Here is a 7,064-nt window from a genome sequence, read left to right on the forward strand (position 1 = left end):
TCTTTCTCCTCAAGTGTTAATTCCGTAGACAACATACCCTTCAACCTACTTCCTCCTAGGCCAGGTGATTTGCTCTCTTCTTCATTGGGTTGCCCTTTTGGTGATGGATCACCAGTTGTGCTTACCCTTTGTGGATCCTTCATAATGATACCCATCACATCAATGGAACTGTCACTTTCGTCGGTGGATGTGGTCTCCTCCTCAGAACTGGAAGATTCGCTAGTGGTTTCATCTGCCGATGTTTCCAGATTCATTTGCTTCTGCTTGCCAATCCTCATGTCGTAGTAGATTGTCTCCCCTTTCTTACCGGTCATGCGTAGAAGGCCAGTACCCCAGTCCTGTTTTGCCTTCATGGCCATCAACCATGGCCTTCCCAAAATTAGTGGATAGCCCTCCCCCTTAGTAGGCATTACAAAAACATCTACCTCTACCTCAGTGTTGAAAGCTTTGATTTTCACGGCACTTACCACACCCACACACTTTACTTTTGCGTTGTTTGCCATCTTTGCCTTGCATGGAGAAGGCCTGTCAACCTCGAGCCCTAATCGAAGCATCATAGCTTCGCTCATTACACAGATTTGTGCACCTCCATCAATGTAGGTGTTTCCAACCCTCTTTCCTTTTATGTTTACGTCGACAATTGGAAGGATGTCATCCATGTTGCATCCCGAAATTGCTCCGGCTACCTTTGTTTTGGAGCGTCTTGTACTTACCATTTTAGACCATTGTCGCCTTGCTTTTGGTGCAAGATGTAGCAGCTGTGGCCATGTAATCTTCGGTCCTTGCTCTGCCACATCCAATGTTAGATCATAGGGCTTAGAACTTTCCCCTAGCTGGAAGTCGGTGATGCCCAATTTCCGTCGTGGCCTGGATGGCCTCTTGCTAGTTTCTCCTCTCATGCTTCTCTCATCATCTGATTGTGTAGCCTTCTCCCTCCTAGCTCTTTTCACAGTCATGGCCTCAAGTGGTTCTAAAAAGGTTACCTTCTCCTTACCCTTGTCCCTCTCCTTTGCTCTGGGTGGATCCACTACTACGGCTTTTCCTTTCTCTTCTAGCCTTATGATGTTTACAGGGCGATCACGTGGTGGGGCTGGTGGAAGAGGTGGAATGGATGCTTGTAGTGGTGTCTGGGGTGGACGTAGAATTTGTGTTGGTGGGGGTGGTGCTCGGGGTGGGGGTGTTCTTTCTCTAGGGGGTGACAATTGGTTCCTCCTACCTCCTCTATTATAGTTTTGTCGTGGTTTGGGACAGTAGTACATACCGTGACCGTCTTCTCCGCAGTTGTAGCAATGATACTCCCTGTTTTTTTGTCGTGCTCTTCCAGGGTCTTGATCTCTTTCTTGACTCCTCCCTTGATGTATTAAGTGGACAGACAAATTCTGCAGTTGGTCAGTAATATGGGCCAACATATCTTGTTCGTCATCTCTTACCCCAAGAGCTGGTGGTGGTGGTGGAATGGTGGTTGTCGTAGTTGCTGGTCGACGCAATGTTCCTGATTCTGTTGACTCGGTTTCTTTGGCTTTCATTCGCAGCTTCTTGTCCTTAAGGCAAGCAATCTCAACGGCTAACTCGTACGTAGCCGGGAATCTACCTTTCACCTTCTCCTTGAGAAGCGGCCATAAGCCATGCGTGAACCGATCTTTTTTTAGGAAATCGGGTGCAGCTTCCCCCCTTGCCAGTGACTCAACCCACCGTTCCCACAAATCCACAAATTTGGACTCATAGGTGGCATATTCTAAAAGACCCTCCTGCTTCAAGTCTCTCAACTTGTCCCACAACTTTTCTGAAGTGGTACCTCCCCCAAAGCGCCTCTTAAAAGCGGTTTTTAAGGGTTCCGAGTCATCCTTGGTTGCTTGTGGAAGTGCATTGTACCATGATCTAGCTTCTAGCTTCATGAGATGCTTAAAGATTATAACCCTGGATTCATCCGTATCTTTGTTGCTCACTACACATGCTACTTCAAAGTCATCTAGGAAGTCTGTTACCAAATCCTCCCCCTTCTTTCCTTTAAATGTTGGAAATGCTACACTTGCCATGATTACTGAGAGAGAGCTAGAAAGACACACTGCTTAACTTGCAAAAAAAAAAATTCTTCTTTACAAGGAGGCGTGTATACCCTCTTATACTAGGACATAGATTAAAACTTCAAACGGTACATTGCCTTGTACCAAAGGTAGGACAAATGGTTGATCTGATGCCAGAACCTCAAAAAATCTCTCCCCACCCAGCATGGTGTCAATGACGTGCTGGTAGTGAGCCTTCAAATCCAGTATTACCTTGATTGAGCGTACACGTGTTGGTATGTGTGATCTGTCTTGAGGTAGGTTGTATTGATTCATGTGAAGCTTAGAGGTGCTTAGTCACTGTCCAAGCTTGTGGGAGAGGGTGGTGTTGTTTCCTGAAACAAACTCAGTAGATCCCTAGTTTCTCTAGTGAGTGTGAGCCAATGCTTCCGTTATCTGTGCTGCAGCATCAGGTGCGACTTGAAAACTGACTGTGATAATTACGTTGGTTGTAGGTTGCGGACATGGTTTCGACCTTCTCCTTCTTCTTCTTGGCACTTGGCCTATGTATATCCACTGGGTTTGGCGTGTTGGTTGACTCTCCCACTGCAAATCGATTACCGTTACGCCCAGCACTCGAGCTTCGATGGAGATGCGGAGTTCGTCTAGTTGTGCTTGGAGCTCTTCTTCTTCTATCGTCCAATTAGCAAATCCTGCTAGCCATTCATCCATTCACAATAGTTTAAGGGTTTCAGTCTCGTAAACTGAAGGGTTTCATGAAAAGATCCTCAGTGGGGGCACCAAATGACGGGAGCAAAGCGAACTTCGAACCCCGACGGCCTCTAAAACACTGGGGACCGAATGGCACGCCTCGAGCCTGTCATGGTAAAGCAAACAGGGGGCACCACCTAGCTTCAGCGGCTAGGACGCAAACAACACACCACCATAACAAAGTTTTCATCCAAGAGAGATGGATGCTTGGGAGTAATGATGAAAAGGAAAGGGAATGAGATCAGGTGAGACAGAGAGAGAGAGAGAGAGAGAGAGAGAGAGAGTATAGCGGCTTAGTACTTAGGCATCACAAAAGGATGGCGAATCCGCACACCCTTCACACATACACAAGCTCACTCCAAAACACAAGACTAAGTGGAGATTCCGCACACCTCACATGGGCAAAACATTGCAAGAAAACATACTCACAAAACCTCAAGCTTTATTTAGAGAATTAGGCGATGAAATGGGGAGCATAGGGTAGGGAAATGAGAAGGGAGAGAGTGGTAGAGCACATGGCGGATAGGTGGGAGTTGATGGCGAAGACTCGCAGGAGGGTTATGGTCATCATCCTTCATTTAGTTTTCCCTTCATCTTTCATAGCCAAGGGTGTAGAGGTCATGCTCAAGACGAGCATGGTGATTGCGGTGATGGTGATGGTGTGGGTGTGTGTGTGTGCACTAGGCACACACAGTGCATAGTGTGTTCTTTGGTGATGTTGTGTGTTTTTGTGTGATGGTGACCCCTCTTTATATAGGGGAGGAGGGGGGAGAAATTCTAGAATTTAGAAATGAAGAAATCATTATCTACATAGGCCATGTGACTGTGGGCCCCACTTGTCTGGCTGTGTGTATATGTGCCAGAACAGCAGTCTCATGAGAGAGAGACTAAGAGAGAGAGATGGGTTGATGAAAAAAAGTGAGAGGTGACATGGAGAATAAAGTAATTACAAGAGGGGAGAGAGAGGAGTGTGTTCAGAGGTGAATCTGTGTGCAGATGTGTGTGAACACAAAAAAAATCAGGTAACCACCGGGTGGGGATGGATCTGTGGGCACTTTTTTTAGTGAAACTGAGTGTGTGAGAGTGTGTGGGAGGTTGTTTAGCTACAAGACAAGAGACATGGCGCCCTTTAGAGAGAGGGGGGGGTATTTGGGTCATGGGATATGATAGGAGAGAGAAAGGGGGGGTGGGGTATACTATTTTGGAAGATAGGGTAAGTTGCATGTGAGTTAGGGTGCATTATTGGTGAGTTAGAATGCATTATTGGTGAGAGGTGGGGTAGCTTGAGGGGAGAGAGAAAGGAGAAAGGACAAGGGGAAGAGAGAGGGGGTTGACCTTTTGAGTGGAGGAGAGGAAAAGGGACACTCGGCGGGGCACCAGTGAAGAAAAAAGAAGCAAGGTGGGGATGGGCTACCCGCAAGCATGAGGTGGCCTATTTTACCTTTCTTATATATTTACATAATCATACTTTATTTTTTTCTTACTTTTTTCAATGCCTTTTATCACTCCCTCCCTAAGAAGGGGTTTTCATGGGGTGGGGACGAGAGAAGAGGGGTATGGGAGCTTGGCTTGTGAAAAGCCCCCATCAGTAGTACTCCCATAGTATTATACCCGCCCATGCATGCTTATTGAGCCACTTGGCATGTTGGAATTTGGTCCTGTCTAATAGAGAAATATATATTTTCTCTTAAACACTCTCAAAACCCCTACTCTAGTTATTATTTAGAGAGAGAGAGAGAGAGAGAGAGAGGTGAAATTAAATGTTATATTAAAAGTCTTCAAATGGCTAAAACGACTTGTGAAACCAATTTGATACAATCTTGGTGAATCTAATACAATGTTTGGGTACAAAATAAAATGACGTAAAATAAAAGCTAAAATGAACATGAGTGTCCGAGGATGCCCGACATTGAACGGATAGAGAGAGAGAGAGAGGTGTACTACACTCATGACTTGTGGTCGCACGAATAAATTGATGCTATTGACTATATTGATGCTGACCCGTTGTGCAGATTCAGAAAAAATTATATACGTGCAGCCATATGCTAGATATGACTAGCAGCACTTTGCCCACCTTCACATCCTGGTGAAGCACACGCACACTCAACTCTACATGTGAGACTCTAGCATTGCCGCACGTGCCTCAATAGCCCAATAGCTTCTTATTCTAGTTGTTGAAGACGAGTCGTCCAACCTGCCGTGTCCATCCCCATAGCCCCACCCTTGTAGCTCAAGCAAGTAGAAATGCCACAAAAATGGGCCTCTTGTGTCAAACTCTACCTTGGTCACCTCTGTACACATGCACTCCCAACTCTTTGTGTAGATACTCTAGTGTTGTTGCAACCTTCCTCAAAATCCTAGCAACTTCTTCTTCTAGTGTCTCAAAGACGTAGTTGTCCAGTCTTCCTTGACCCATCCTTGTAGCTCCAACAAGTAGCAATGTCGGACAATTGGACCTCTACGTAGAAATGGGCATCCAATGTCAAGCTCCACCTTGGCCGCTTATCTGCCACAACAAGGCCATCTGAAACTCTTGGTATGGCTAGAAGGACCGAAGGAAAATGAAGACGCTCATGGGGTTAATATACAGGTCAGAAGATTAAGGGACATTTTGGCAAATGTAGTTGTTTCCTCTTGACGATCTTGGTGGAATGTGCCCGCAACTCAAGGTAGCCAAAGTGCAAAGCCAATGCGAAGGTGAGTGCACCCTCACCTCAATAGGGTAGTGCACAACTCAAGGCAACGACATCAAGGTGGTAGATTGTGGCAACAACGACTAGCACTGCATGAAAACGTAGAGAGGTGGTGAAATGCAACCATGTGGAGCCTTAGTCTCTCTTATATATATATATATATATATATATATATATATATATATATATATATATATATATATATAAGATGGGGTGCTTCTTAGGGTTGCACAACATCAGAGAATATGAAATTTCATTTTAGCTGCAAAGTGATATTTCAAATAGTAGTAATGTGTCAAAATAAACATTGGTATGCATGCACGATCTATCAAAAGACAAGCTACCCTTAAGCTAATTTAAAATCCTTTAAAACAATGTCTCTCAATATTTAAATTAATATTTGAACATAAATTCGTGAGACAAGATGGACTTTAAATAGAAAAGCATATCATGTCATATGCAAAAAGCATACACATCAGATTTAATTTTTATGTATAAAAATATCTATGTTGATATATTGAATGACTCATTCGCCAACTGTATTTGAAGTCCAAATGGCCTCCCCCGTTTCCTGCAGGTAGAGGACAAGGTTCCCATCGTCTTGTACAATAAGGTAGGTTTTAGACCAACAACCAGATCCACTAGAGCATTGAGTAGGGTTCCACCAAATTGGCTCACCAGAACCACTATATACAGCAAAAGTCCCATCTAGGTTGATGCGAGCATAACAATGCTGTCCCTTATTAAAGCATGAGTAATTAGGACATGCCCATATTGGTTTGTTTCTGTTTGAATCTGGTAGGTGATGATATAGCACCAAATTGCAATCATTTTTCATTTGCAAGAAGTATAATTCCTCACTCGGTCAGTATATGAGGTTCGGGTATTCGTTGCCAGAGTCTGGACTTGTCAGCACGTTCATACCATAATTAGATGTAAATAGAGCATTATTCCATGGTGGACAATCTTGTATAGTATCTTCTCGTGAAATATTTTAATTTGTATTGGTAGTATTAAACCGTGATCGTGAAATGTTCTTGGTTGAAGTGCTATTTTTTGTTGCATTGCTGTGAAGAATATGCCTATGTGGAGGAGGCTGACTTCTATACGTGGTATTGGTTGACATTGAATCCCTATTTGAGTAGTTGCTTTTTCCTTGAGTAACACCTGAATGTAAATCAAAGTGTATGATTAGCTAGCTAAAATGATATTTTGACTAATTAATACATGGTTCTAGAAATACCCTTTAACATTAAAAAATGCATTAAAGTTCAAAACTTTAGTACTGGTTACCATCACCATTCTAAATCACTCCACGTTTGCAAAGGCAAAGTTGAACCCCCGCTTCATTACATAAGATAATGTCGCTCGCTAGTCTCAACTCTCTACCGAAATCGACAGAGTTGGCAAACACGGCAAACACAGTTCTCTACCCCTGCTCTGTTGAAGACGCAAGGGTAGAAACGAATCTGCTCTTAACACATCCACTTCGTTTAATTAGAAGCCTCCCATGGTGATCTAATTCATTCCTCATTTACAGAAATGGACTATGTTGCAAGTCAACAACAAGATTTTTTTTAACTTTGTTGACGGCAAC

The 7,064-nt window shown here is 43.8% G+C and overlaps 1 pseudogene; it reads right to left on the minus strand.

Moving 5' to 3' along the window:
- Positions 1 to 5,993: 5,993 nt before the first annotated feature.
- LOC147420987 (uncharacterized) lies at positions 5,994 to 6,769 on the minus strand (annotated as a pseudogene).
- Positions 6,770 to 7,064: the final 295 nt, after the last annotated feature.

Source organism: Adiantum capillus-veneris, chromosome 28, assembly GCF_014529385.1.
Source record: "Adiantum capillus-veneris isolate H3 chromosome 28, ASM1452938v2, whole genome shotgun sequence".
NCBI lineage: Eukaryota > Viridiplantae > Streptophyta > Polypodiopsida > Polypodiales > Pteridaceae > Adiantum > Adiantum capillus-veneris.